The 14,445-nt window shown below is 46.6% G+C and overlaps 1 protein-coding gene across 2 annotated transcripts in view; it reads right to left on the reverse strand.

The window, feature by feature from the left end:
- The window catches only part of LOC140426769 (sodium-dependent phosphate transport protein 2A-like), an 80,451-nt gene extending 68,142 nt beyond the window's left edge, over positions 1–12,309 (reverse strand). The window contains exon 1 of one of the 2 annotated variants that reach the window (XM_072511924.1): positions 12,256–12,309. The gene's annotated coding sequence lies outside the window, so the exon portion shown is untranslated. Of the gene's footprint in view, positions 1–4,771; positions 4,919–12,255 lie in introns of those variants that run through there. The other variant, XM_072511925.1, reaches the window with a different exon arrangement.
- Positions 12,310–14,445: the final 2,136 nt, after the last annotated feature.

Raw genomic sequence — 14,445 nt, forward strand, 5'->3', positions numbered from 1 at the left:
GTTTTCAAGAGTGCGCAATAATTGCTTCTCAAAAACCAACCCGTCCTCTGTCTGCACATTGTAGGAACGAGGTGCTACTTCTTCAAGTACAATGGCTTTTCTTGACCAATTGCCTGAATCTTCTACTCAGCGTTCATAAATTTCATTCTTTCTGGGGTTGCAATATTCTTCAAATCTTCGAATTACTTCATTAAAATATTTACTCTCTTCATTGTTTGCAAATTTAAATGTATTAAACACAATTGCATTGGGCCCTGCCATTGTTAGGAACATCGCTACCTGACACAAATCTGATTAATCTCCTAAATTTACTGCAGTAAGAAACAGATTAAATGTTGTTTAAACACACGGCAGTTGCTGTCCACATTACCATGAAATCTGAGACTCATTGGTGGCTTCAACAAATCCAAGTAGTTCATTCTTGCAGTCTGCAAAATCATCAAATCTCAGGAGACATCGTGGCAGGCGTCAGTCGATGATGTGATAGCTTTTTTCTCAGTGTTTAATACCATTTAGTCCTGGTACCATGTAATATTCTTGTTGGCTGGCCTGATTTATATTACAAGAACACTTGTAGCTAAAGCTATGAACAATTTATTAACATTAACTGTGGGTCAAATATATACAAACAACAGATGAATAATAGTGTGAACATGCACAAGCAACCTCTCTCCCAGTTCCCGGGTCAGCCTGAGGTCACCTGACTCTGACATTCACTTTTAAACTAATGAGACAGTCATCAGTCTAGAGACTAGTGGTCAGTTGGTGAATTACAACACAACCATGATATCACTATACCCCAGCCACGTGTTTCTTGGCTGCGCGCCCTTTGCTGGTGGCGAATTCACTCTTCCCGCCGCTTGTTGATGGGATATCCCATTGAAGCCACCCCATGCCGCAGAGAAACCCACGGGCAGGGATGCGCTGCTAGCAGTAAGAGTGAATCCCAATGGCCGGAGAATTTAGGCCAATATATTCTATGGTATGGAATTTATGCTATGCAATACGTATTGGTGGATATTCTGGATATGTTTTGAAATGGCTGTGTCCCCTGTGGTTCACTTGGTAGCACTTTCACCTCTCAATCCGAGAGTTTGGTGATGGGGATGGTCAAGTCCCATTCCAGAGAGTTGGACACAAAAACTAGTCTGCCATTCAAATGCAGTAGTGAGGGATTGCTGCACTGGAGAGCGACACTGTCTCTCAGAAGAGATGTTAAACTGAGGCCCTGTCTACCCTTTCCGGTGGATGTAAAGCATCCCATTGTACTATTTCAAACAAGAGCAGGGGATTTCTTCCTGGAGGTCTGGACAATATCCATCCCCAACCCAAAATTCCTAAAACAACAACCTGGACATTATCTCACAGAAACATAGGAAATAGGAGTAGGAGTAGGTCATTTGACCCTTTAAGCCTGCTCTGCCATTCAATATGATCATGACTCATCCTCGATCACAATGTCATCCTCCCACTCTCTCCCTATACTCCTTTCCATCTTTAGAATCTAAAAATCTATTTCTTTCTTAAATATTTTCAGTGACGTAGCCTCCACAGCCTTTTGTTGGAGAGAATTCCACAGATTCACTACCCTCTGAGTGAAAAGGTTTCTCTTCATCTCAGTCCTAAATAACCTACCCAGTATCTTGAGACTGTGACCCCCTTGTTTTAAACCTCCAGCCTGAGGAAATAATATCCCTGTCTGTCCAACCCTGTCAGAATTCTACATGTTTCAATGAGATCCCCTCTCATCTCAAGGAGGAGGAAACGTGCTAAGGGGAGGACAAAGCATCCATGGCTGATAAGGGATGTCAAGGACAGCATAAAGGCTAAAGAAAAAGCAAGGATTAGTGGGAAACCAGAGGATTGGGAAGCCTTTAAAAGCGAGCGGTGGACAATTAAAAAAGCAACAATGGGGGAGAAGATGAAGTACGAGTGCAAGCTAACTAGTAATATAAAGGAAGATAGGAAGAGATTTTTTTCAACATATAAAAGGTAAGAGAGAGGCAAATATAGACATTGGACCACTAGAAAATGCGGCTGGAGAAATAATAATAGGAAACAAAGAAAGGGCAGATGAACTGAATAGTTACTTTGCATCAGTCTTCACGGTGGAAGACACCAGTGGGATGCCAGAGCTCCAGGAGAACCAAGGGGCAGAGGTGAGTGCAGTGACCATTACTAAGGAGAAGGTTATGGGGAAACTGAAAGGTCTGAAGGTGGATAAGTCACCTGGACCAGATGGACTACACCCCAGGGTCCTAAAAGAGTTAGCTGAGGAAATTATGGAGGCATTCGTGTTGATCTTTCAGGAATCACTGGAGGCAGGAAGGGTCCCAGAGGACTGGAAGGTGGCTAATGTAACACCACTGTTTAAGAAGGGAGGGAGGCAGAAGACGGAAAATTATAGGTCGGTTAGCCTGACTTCGGCCATTGATAAGATTTTAGAGTCTGTTATTAAAGATGAGATCGCAAAGCACTTGGAAGTGCATGGTAAAATAGGACTGAGTCAGCACGGCTTTGTCAAAGGGAGATTGCATCTGACAAACCTGTTAGAGTTCTTTGCGAACGTAACAAAAATGAAATGAAATGAAAATCACTTATTGTCACAAGTAGGCTTCAAAATGAAGTTACTGTGAAAAGCCCCGAGTCGCCACATTCCGGCACCTGTTCGGGGAGGTTGGTATGGGAATTGAACCGTGCTGCTGGCCTGCCTTGGTCTGCTTTCAAAGCCAGCGATTTAGCCCTGTGCTAAACCAGCCTCAGTTAGACAAAGGAGAACCAGTGGACGTGATTTAATTAGATTTCCAGAAGGCCTTTGACAAGGTGCCGCATAGGAAACTGTTAAATAAGGTAAGAGCTCATGGTGTTCAGGGTAAGATCCTGGCATGGATAGAGGATTGGCTGACTGGCAGGAGGCAAAGAGTGGGGATAAAGGGGTCTTTTTCAGGATGGCAGCCAGTGATTAGTGGTGTGCCTCAGGGGTCTGTGCTGGGACCACAACCTTTTACAATATACATGAATGATCTGGAAGAAGGTACTGAAGGCACTGTTGCTAAGTTTGCAGATGATACAAAGATCTGCAGAGGGACCAGGTAGTATTGAGGAAGCAAGGGGGCTGCAGAAGGACTTGGACAAACTAAGAGAGTGGGCAATGAAGTGGCAAATGAAATACAATGTGGAAAACTTTGGAAGGAGGAATTCAGGCATAGACTATTTTCTAAATGGGAAAATGCTTCGGAAAGCAGAAGCACAAAGGGACTTGGGAGTCCTTGTTCACAATTCTCTTAAGGTAAATGTGCAGGTTCAGTCGGCAGTTAGGAAGGCAAATACAATGTTAGCATTCATGTCAAGAGGGCTAGAATACAAGACCAGGGATGTACTTCTGAGGCTGTATAAGGCTCTGGTCAGATCCCATTTGGAGTATTGTGAGCAGTTTTGGATCCCGTATCTAAGGAAGGATGTGCTGGCCTTGGAAAGGGTCCAGAGGAGGTTCACAAGAATGATCCCTGGAATGAAGAACTTGTCGTATGAGGAACGATTGAGGACTCTGGGTCTGTACTCGGAGTTTAGAAGGATGAGAGGGGATCTTATTGAAACATATAAGATACTACGAGGCCTGGATAGAGTGGACGTGGAGAGGATGTTTCCACTTGGAGGAAAAACTAGAACCAGAGGACACCATCTCAGATTAAAGGGACGATCCTTTAAAACAGAAATGAGGAGGAATTTCTTCAGCCAGAGGGTGGTGAATCTGTGGAACTCTGTGCTGCAGAAGGCTGTGGAGGCCAATTCACTGAGTGTCTTTAAGACAGAGATAGATAGGTTCTTAATTAATAAGGGGATCAGAAGTTATGGGGAGAAGGCAGGAGAATGGGGATGAGAAAATATTGAATGGCAGAACAGACTCAATGGGCCAAGTGGCCTAATTCTGCTCCTATGTCTTATGGTCTTATGGTCTCATCTTCCAAATTCTAGTGAATACAAGGCTGGTCAACTTAATCTTTCCCCAGGCGGCAATCCTGCCATCCTAGGAATCAGTGTGGTGAACATTTGCTGCACTCTCTCGATGGCAAGTATATCCTTTCTTCGCAAGGAGATCAAGGCTGCACACAAATACTCCAGGTGTGGTCTCACCAAGGCTCTGTAAAGCTACAGTAAGACATCTCTGCTCCTGTACTCAAGCCCTCTTGCAATGAAGGCCAACATACCATTTGCCTTCTTAACTGCTTTCCATAGCTGCCTGCTTGCTTTCAGTGATTGGTATACAAGAATACCAGGTCCCTTTGTACGTCAACATTTCCTATTTGATCACCATTTAAATAATACTCCGTTGTTCTGTTTCTTCTCCCAATGTGGTAACTTCGCACTTACCCACGTTATACTGCAAGTGCCCTGTATTTGCCCACTCACTCAACTTGTCTAAATAATCTTGACGATCTCTCGACATTCTCATTGCCACTTACATTCAGACAAGGTTTTGTGTCGTCAGAAAACTTGGAAATATTACATTTGATTCCCTTGCTGTGCACAAATTAGTAGCTGCATTTCCTTGCATCATAAAAATAACAACTTAATGACTAAGGGAGCCAGTGGTAGGAAGAAGAATATTTATTACTCAAGAATTCTTATTACTCATAACAATACTCTGCCCTTGTCAGTAACTATTTACAAAAAAAGCCCCCGCTGGGATAACCAACAAACCGGTCCTTTCTCAGGCTGACTTTTATGTTCTGTTATAAAGAGCCCCAGTTGAGTGGCCTCTGCCCCCTACCTGTGAAGCGTGTGCTCCGTGTGCCCCACGGGGAGATCGATGATTGTCTCCCAGTGGGCCTCATGGGGGTTATGACAATTCTGTTTTTGAAGTTGTTTGATCGGTATTCTGAGATATCTGAGGTTGTGAATGGTGCTAGGTAAATGCACCTTATTTCTTTCACTAACTTCACGATTGTGGATCATTTACCTACAAAAGAAAAAAATACTTTGCTACAACTCTTCAACTCCCCCTGAAACCATATAAACATATTCTCTTCAGGATTTATCCGCGTGAAAATGTGGGACTAACACCGAGGGTGCCCTTCACACTGGCAGGATCTTCCTGTCCAGCCGAAGACAACCCCACGGCATGTTCCCTGGTGGAACGAGGGGCAACACAAAGAAAACATTGAAAACAGCGCGGGAGCTGAGTGAGCCGGGACATTGAAAACAGCGCGGGAGTTGAGTGAGCCGGGACAGTGAAAACAACGCGGGAGCTGAGTGAGCCGGGACACTGAAAACAGTGCGGGAGCTGAGTGAGCCGGGACATTGAAAACATCGCGGGAGGTGAGTGAGCCGGGTCAGTGAAAACAGCGCGAGAGGTGAGTGAGCCGGGACATTGAAAACAGCGCGAGAGGTGAGTGAGCCGGGTCAGTGAAAACAGCGCGGGAGCTGAGTGAGCCGGGACAGTGTAAACAGCGCGAGAGGTGAGTGAGCCGGGACAGTGAAAACAGCGCGGGAGCTGAGTGAGCCGGGACATTAAAAACAGCGCGGGAGCTGAGAGAGCCGGGACAGTGAAAACAGCGCGAGAGGTGAGTGAGCCGGGTCAGTGAAAACAGCACGGGAGCTGAGTGAGCTGGGACATTGAAAACAGTGCGGGAGGTGAGTGAGCCGGAACAGTGAAAACAGCGCGGGAGGTGAGTGAGCCGGGACAGTGAAAACAGCGCGGGAGGTGAGTGAGCCGGGACAGTGAAAACAGCGCGAGAGGTGAGTGAGCCGGGACTTTGAAAACAGCGCGGGAGCTGAGTGAGCCAGGACAGTGAAAACAGCGCGGGAGATTTAAAAAGCGCGGGAGCTGCGAGTCGGAGCGGATATTTTAAAAGATTGCAGCCTAGTTTCGGGAAATTAAAAAAATTAAGCATTGGTAACTAAACATAATTACTTAATTATAATTTAGAGGGGTATCTAAGCCAGAGATCGGAGAGTACTATATTTAGCTTTCGCATTTCTATCAGAAATCTAGTGCTAGGAAACAGATACTTAACAGTAACTTTGAAATTTTAAAAAATATATATTAAAAACATTTTTTTTTAAATTTTAATTTTAATTAATTGACGCAATGTCAGTTAGAGGGGTGCAGTGCTCTGATTGTGAGATGTGGCAGGTCTGGGAGGCTTCCAGCGTCCCGGATGGCTTCATCTGCAGAAAGTGCACCCAACTGGAGCTCCTCACAGACCGCATGGTTCGGTTGGAGCAGCAATTGGATGCACTTAGGAGCATGCAGGTGGCGGAAAGCGTCATAGATCGCAGTTATGTAAATGTGGTCACACCCAAGGTGCAGGCAGAGAAATGGGTGACCACCAGAAAGGGCAGGCAGTCAGTGCAGGAATCCCGTGTGGTTGTCCCCCTCTCGAACAGGTATACCCCTTTGGATACTGTTGGGGGGGATAGCCTATCAGGGGAAAACAGCAGCAGCCAGAGCAGTGGCACCACGGCTGGCTCTGATGTTCAGAAGGGAGGGTCAAAGCGCAGAAGAGACATAGTAATAGGGGACTCTAAGTCAGAGGCACAGATAGGCGCTTCTGTGGACGTGAAAGAGACTCCAGGATGGTATGTTGCCTCCCTGGTGCCAGGGTCCAGGATGTCTCCGAAAGGGTAGAGGGCATCCTGAAGGGGGAGGGCAAACAGGCAGAGGTCGTTGTACATATTGGTACTAACGACATAGGCAGGAAGGGGCATGAGGTCCTGCAGCAGGAGTTCAGGGAGCTAGGCAGAAAGTTAAAAGACAGGACCTCGAGGGTTGTAATCTCGGGATTACTCCCTGTGCCACGTGCCAGTGAGGCTAGAAATAGGAAGATAGAGCAGCTAAACACGTGGCTAAACAGCTGGTGTAGGAGGGAGGGTTTCCGTTATCTGGACCACTGGGAGCTCTTCCAGGGCAGGTGTGACCTATATAAGAAGGACGGGTTGCATCTAAACCGGAGAGGCATAAATATCCTGGCCGCGAGGTTTGCTAGTGTCACACGTGAGGGTTTAAACTAGTATGGCAGGGGGGTGTGCACGGGAGCAATAGGTCAGAAGGTGAGAGCATTGAGGGAGAACTAGGGAATAGGGACAGTGGGGCTCTGAGGCAGAGCAGACAGGGAGATGTTGCTGAACACAGCGGGTCTGGTGGCCTGAAGTGCATATGTTTTAATGCAAGAAGTATTACGGGTAAGGCAGATGAACTTAGAGCTTGGATTAGTACTTGGAACTATGATGTTGTTGCCATTACAGAGACCTGGTTGAGGGAAGGGCAGGATTGGCAGCTAAACGTTCCAGGATTTAGATGTTTCAGGCAGGATAGAGGGGGATGTAAAAGGGGAGGCAGAGGTGCGCTACTGGTTCAGGAGAATATCACAGCTGTACTGCGGGAGGACACCGCAGAGGGCAGTGAGGCTATATGGGTAGAGATCAGGAATAAGAAGGGTGCAGTCACAATGTTGGGGGTTTACTACAGGCCTCCCAACAGCCAGCGGGAGATAGAGGAGCAGATAGGTAGACAGATTTTGGAAAAGAATAAAAACAACAGGGTTGTGATGATGGGAGACTTCAAATTCCCCAATATTGACTGGGACTCACTTAGTGCCAGGGGCTTAGACGGGGCGGAGTTTGTAAGGAGCATCCAGGAGGGCTTCTTAAAACACTATGTAGACAGTCCAACTAGGGAAGGGGCGGTACTGGACCTGGTATTGGGGAATGAGCCCGGCCAGGTGGTAGATGTTTCAGTAGGGGAGCATTTCGGTAACAGTGACCACAATTCAGTAAGTTTTAAAGTACTGGTGGACAAGGATAAGAGTGGTCCTAGGATGAATGTGCTAAATTGGGGGAAGGCTAATTATAAGAATATTAGGCGGGAACTGAAGAACATAGATTGGGGGCGGATGTTTGAGGGCAAATCAACATCTGACATGTGAGAGGCTTTCAAGTGTCAGTTGAAAGGAATTCAGGACCGGCATGTTCCTGTGAGGAAGAAGGATAAATACGGCAATTTTCGGGAACCTTGGATAACGAGAGATATTGTAGGCCTCGTCAAAAAGAAAAAGGAGGCATTTGTCAGGGCTAAAAGGCTGGGAACAGACGAAGCCTGCGTGGAATATAAGGAAAGTAGGAAGGAACTTAAGCAAGGAGTCAGGAGGGCTAGAAGGGGTCACGAAAAGTCATTGGCAAATAGGGTTAAGGAAAATCCCAAGGCTTTTTGCACGTACATAAAAAGCAAGAGGGTAGCCAGGGAAAGGGTTGGGCCACTGAAGGATAGGCAAGGGAATCTATGTGTGGAGCCAGAGGAAATGGGTGAGGTACTAAATGAATACTTTGCATCAGTATTCACCAAAGAGAAGAAATTGGTAAATGTTGAGTCTGGAGAAGGGTGTGTAGATAGCCTGGGTCACATTGAGATCCAAAAAGACGAGGTGTTGGGTGTCTTAAAAAATATTCAGGTAGATAAGTCCCCAGGGCCTGATGGGATCTACCCCAGAATACTGAAGGAGGCTGGAGAGGAAATTGCTGAGGCCTTGACAGAAATCTTTGGATCCTCACTGTCTTCAGGGGGTGTCCCGGAGGACTGGAGAATAGCCAATGTTGTTCCTCTGTTTAAGAAGGGTAGCAAGGATAATCCCGGGAACTACAGGCCGGTGAGCCTTACTTCAGTGGTAGGGAAATTACTGGAGAGAATTCTTCGAGACAGGATCTACTCCCATTTGGAAGCAAATGGACGTATTAGTGAGAGGCAGCACAGTTTTGTGAAGGGAAGGTCGTGTCTCACTAACTTGATAGAGTTTTTCGAGGAGGTCACTAAGATGATTGATGCAGGTAGGGCAGTGGATGTTGTCTATATGGACTTCAGTAAGGCCTTTGACAAGGTCCCTCATGGTAGACTAGTACAAAAGGTGAAGTCACACAGGATCAGGGGTGAGCTGGCAAGGTGGATACAGAACTGGCTAGGTCATAGAAGGCAGAGAGTAGCAATGGAAGGATGCTTTTCTAATTGGAGGGCTGTGACCAGTGGTGTTCCACAGGGATCAGTGCTGGGACCTTTGCTCTTTGTAGTATATATAAATGATTTGGAGGAAAATGTAACTGGTCTGATTAGTAAGTTTGCAGATGACACAAAGGTTGGTGGAATTGCGGAATTGCGGATAGCGATGAGGACTGTCAGAGGATACAGCAGGATTTAGATTGTTTGGAGACTTGGGCGGAGAGATGGCAGATGGAGTTTAATCCGGACAAATGTGAGTTAATGCATTTTGGAAGGTCTAATGCAGGTAGGGAATATACAGTGAATGGTAGAACCCTCAAGAATATTGAAGGTCAAAGAGATCTAGGAGTACAGGTCCACAGGTCATTGAAAGGGGCAACACAGGTGGAGAAGGTAGTCAAGAAGGCATACGGCATGCTTGCCTTCATTGGCCGGGGCAGTGAGTATAAGAATTGGCAAGTCATGTTGCAGCTGTATAGAATCTTAGTTAGGCCACACTTGGAGTATAGTGTTCAATTCTGGTCGCCACACTACCAGAAGGATGTGGAGGCTTTAGAGAGGGTGCAGAAGAGATTTACCAGAATGTTGCCTGGTATGGAGGGCATTAGCTATGTGGAGCGGTTGAATAAACTCGGTTTGTTCTCACTGGAACGAAGGAGGTTGAGGGGAGACCTGATAGAGGTCTACAAGATTATGAGGGGTATAGACAGAGTGGATAGTCAGAGGCTTTTCCCCAGGGTAGAGAGGTCAATTACTAGGGGGCATAGGTTTAAGGTGAGAGGGGCAAGGTTTAGAGTAGATGTACGAGGCAAGTTTTTTACGCAGAGGGAAGTGGGTGCCTGGAACTCGCTACCGGAGGAGGTGGTGGAAGCAGGGACGATAGAGACATTTAAGGGGCATCTTGACAAATACATGAATAGGATGGGAATAGAGGGATACGGACCCAGGAAGTGTAGAAGATTGTAGCTTAGTCGGGCAGCATGGTCGGCATGGGCTTGGAGGGCCGAGGGGCCTGGTCCTGTGCTGTACATTTCTTTGTTCTTTGTTCTTTTGTTCTAAAACACCATAGACATTAGTGGGACCTCCGCCGCCAGAAAACATGCGTCAAGATTTAATTGACACAACTTCCTCTCAAACATTCCAAGACATTCATAGATAGAGAAAACTTGCATAGGGAATCGAGGAACTCTTTACAAAACTGACCCCTGGGTGGGGTGGGAAGGTAGGGAGAAAAGATTACCAATTTGCACACTGCAAGCTTCCACAAACAACAATGTGATAATGATCTGAGGATGCCATTGTCGGTGGATGATACATATTGACCAAGCCACCAGAGGGCACTCCACTGCTTTTTTTCAAAATAGTCCATAGGATATGTTGCACCCACCTGAGAGAGCAGACAGTTGACATCTAACATCTCATCCACAATGCAGCACCCCTGGCACTCCTGTAGCAGTGCACTGAAGTCCCAGCCTTGATTGCGTACTCTAATTTCTGGAGTGGAACACAAAACTGTATTCTCCACCTTAGAAGGGAGACTGCTATCAATGACTCAAAGCAGTGGCGATGCAAATTGCTCCCGTATCTTTCGGGAACCCAAATGTAGAAGTTGGATGTTGTCTCCTCTTTTAGACGGCCCCCAACTGGCTCAAGGTCCACCTGGGCAACTCACTAGCTGGTTGCACAAAAGAGAAAGAGACAAATCCACTCAGCAGCCGCCTGTGCGCTGATAGTTACTCTCTCCAAGTTGACACTAACCCTCTCTGCAGGAAGGGACAAATTATTCGCCAGTCAAAATAAATTGCTGCTCTCTTTAAAGAACAGACAGTTCTGCCACAACATAGTTCAAATTTATCCAAAGCTTAGAGTGTTCAGAATACCTGTATTTTCAGATGTTTTAATTCTGCCTGAGTTTGGATATTTTGCCAGGATTGTGACGGAGTGGCTCAGAGCCCGTTCCGGTAACTGGGATAAATGCAGGTGTTGCTATAGCCTGTTATTTTCAGAGCTGAAATAATCGCACACTTACAATTTCAGAATTAAGGAATAAAGAATGAATTTAGGCGATACTTCTAAGATATACCTGTGTGTGTTACATTGAAGTTGAGAGCCAGGGTCGACATCACCTGTGTTAACCCTTTCAGTATCATGTTCTCTCTCACGCCTTCTGGGCTTCCAGACCCTTCTGCATCTCTGCTCCTCCATTTAGGGCAGAGTCTTTAGCTGCCTTGGGCCTACTCTCTGAAACTCCTTCCCTAAAGCCCTTAGTTTTTTGCCTTGCTAGCCACTCACAAAAGTCTTCTCAAGTTCCATCTCTAAACAATAATCCAGTCACTACACCCACTTGACTCCACAAGGTCTGCTCCTTTCCTGCTCCTCAGCAAAGCACTTTTGGAATTATTTTATATTAAGAATTTACTACAGAGATCCACATGACTTAAAGAGATAGCTAAATTTTACCCTCTCCAGCTTAAATGAATAATTATACCTGAGCATAAATCATGACAGTCCAATGATCTGAATATGTTTTTGCTTTTTGTGAGTTACTATAGAATGTAACTTTTTTTTTTAAATGCACCTGTGCAGGGAAAATGTCAAACGAACTGAAAGCAACCTCAACACTAAATTCAGGATACAGCTGTGGTGGAAGATAAATTGTTCTTGTTTTCCCTACATACTAGGCTGGGTTCTCCGATCCACCAGCCGCGTGTTTCTTGGTGGTGCACCGTTGGCTGGCGCCAGGATCCGATCTTCCAGCCGTTTGTCAACGGGATTACCCATTGAAACCACCCCACGCTGCCGCAAAGCCCGGTGGCTGGGTGCACTGCCAGCGGGAAACGAGAATCCCGATGACCAGAGAATTCATGCCACTGAGTTCCACAATTTCAGTGATTATCATCTAGTTTACATACAGCTGTTTAAGCGCATAACCTTCTCTGTGTATTATTTCCAGCTTAACACCTTTGAATGAATTGAACTCCATTGCCAACCCAGTAATTCGCGGTGTTAAAATAACACAGACAGTGACTTGAAAATGTGTCAAAAGACATTCAGTTAAAATAATGCCCACTTAATCTAATACTACACTGACATCTTGAACTTTAATAAAGAAAGTGATTTAATTACTTTTTTCATTAGGCCGCATTTTAACAAAATAGGAGAATTAATAAACATACATGACAATATTTTAACTGTTTACATTCAAAGGCAAACAACATTATTAATCAATCGATACGCTGTCATACAAATATATCGTTATGGCTTACCTGATTTTGGAACAGATTTCCTCACACAAATTCTTGCATTGGCACACTTGATCCAGTCTGGCAAGAAAGAATTTCAACACTTGATTTTTATACTCAGACCGAGAGAGCAAAGTCTGCAGTGCCAAACTCACAGAGCGTGCATCCGCAATAACTAACCACCAATTAGGAAGGTGAACATTGTTAATTTATAATCAACTTTTGTTGATGAATATGCTGACATAAGGAGAGTTGGAACTGTGTATTCTACCAAATCATAATTTAGAGATGATAAAATGCAATTAGCCTAATTCGGTAAAATCCTTCAGATGAGCAGATGTGATTTTTGGTAGTTAACAAGGTAAACTATGTAAGTGCCAGCAATTGAATCAGACACGGGATATTTAACTCCCCCTCCCCGAATTTAAATCAATTGTTAACCTATTAAACCTCAGTGTTAAAATAATACATGTAAGGTGCGATTCTCTGGAAAGATTTTGAAATGTGGTAGCGAGTGGGAACTGCCGTGAGTGCCCGAGAGCTCGGCCCACCGAGGCTGGAAATGCTATTCAATGTTAATTGGTCCACTTAATGAGTCCTCACGGACTTCTCGCCGCAAATGAAGGCTCGCCAGCCAATTGGCCGACACCGCACTCGCCGGCCCCCCACTAACAAGGCCGAGTAACAATTAAGCTACACATGCTCAGCTAACACCAGCCAGCTCACAACAATGGCGCCCAAGAGACCGATGCCAAGACTCGGGGATGCAGATCTGGGGAGGTTCCTAGAGCAGTGGAGGCCAGGAGGAATGTTTTCTTCCCCCGTGGGTCCCAGAGGGTCAGCCACAAGGCAGCCAGTGCTGCCTGAGACGAGTTGACGATGGCTGTGAGCTCCGGGAGTGTGACCAGGAGGATTGGCCTCCAGTGCTAGAAAAAGGTCAACGATCTACACTGAGCAACCCTCCCTTCACCCCCCTCTCCTTTCAACCCCCCAACCCTTTCTTCACACCTCTCTCCCACTACTGTGAACCATGGGAGGGCTGGTTTAGCACACTGGGCTAAATAGCTGGCTTGTAATGCCGAACAGGCAGCAGCGCAGGTTCAGTTCCGGTACCAGCCTCCCCGAACAGGCGCCGGAATGTGACGACTAGGGGCTTTTCACAGTAACTTCATTGAAGCCTACTTGTGACAATAAGCGATTACTATTATTATTATTAGCAATGCCCTCTCTGTGTCTCGTCAGAAAAAACTCTCCCACAATCACCGGGAGACAGCCAGACTGATGTGGAACACCAGACTTAAGAACACATGCCTCCTTTGAGGAACAGGCCCTGGAGGTGAGTGGAGAAGCCGAGGATGGGGCGGTCACCCACGCAGTTGTTGGCGGATGCAGCAGAGGTGAGGAACCGCTGGGCTCCAACCGGGCAACCTGTCAAATGTGAGTTGTGATTGCCTTCCTGACTGACCCATCCATGAGACCACCTTGGAGGGCAGTTCCGAGGAAGCTATGATCGAGGCGTCATCCCTACCCTCCACAAGGCAGATACACGTACCTCGGTGGGAAATGTTAATGGTCAGGCTTCTGTGGCACAATATGCTGAGCACCACACAGCTGCTGATGCACATCAGATGGAGGTCGGAACCCCCAGGCGAGACAGCAGTCAGAGGTCTGCTGGATCCCAGGGCCCAGCTGTGCCCCAGCCCGATACTGAACCAATGGAAGAGGTATTCCCTGAGCTGATGGGGATGATAGGGAGTAGTCAGGACATTCAGAGGGAGATGTCAGCGACATACCAGCAGATCCATGGCTGATTGGATGAGTCCCAGAGGCTATGGGCGCAGGAAATGCCGCCTGCAATGCGTGGCACTGAGGCCAACATGGCTAGGGTGGCAACCTCAGTGGACAGCCTGGTGCATGATGTCGGCAATATGAGTGAAGGTGTCCAAGGCGTGGTGCAGTCGGTGGGGGTCATGGCTGAGGGTCTCGGCAGAATGTCTACCTCGCTGGGTGATGTTACCCAGTACTAGGCTGACCTTGATGAGGTTCTGCGGGACATGCCATGCTCTCCGATGGGAATGGCTAAGGCATTGCGGAGCTTGTTGCAGTCGCAGGTGAGCATTGCGAGGCACTGCAGAGCATGTCCCAATCACTGAGGAGCATCGCTGAGGGCGTCAACACAATGGTATGGACCATGGGGAACCGCCAGGGCTGGCA

This window comes from Scyliorhinus torazame, chromosome 7 (assembly GCF_047496885.1).
Source record: "Scyliorhinus torazame isolate Kashiwa2021f chromosome 7, sScyTor2.1, whole genome shotgun sequence".
Lineage (NCBI taxonomy): Eukaryota > Metazoa > Chordata > Chondrichthyes > Carcharhiniformes > Scyliorhinidae > Scyliorhinus > Scyliorhinus torazame.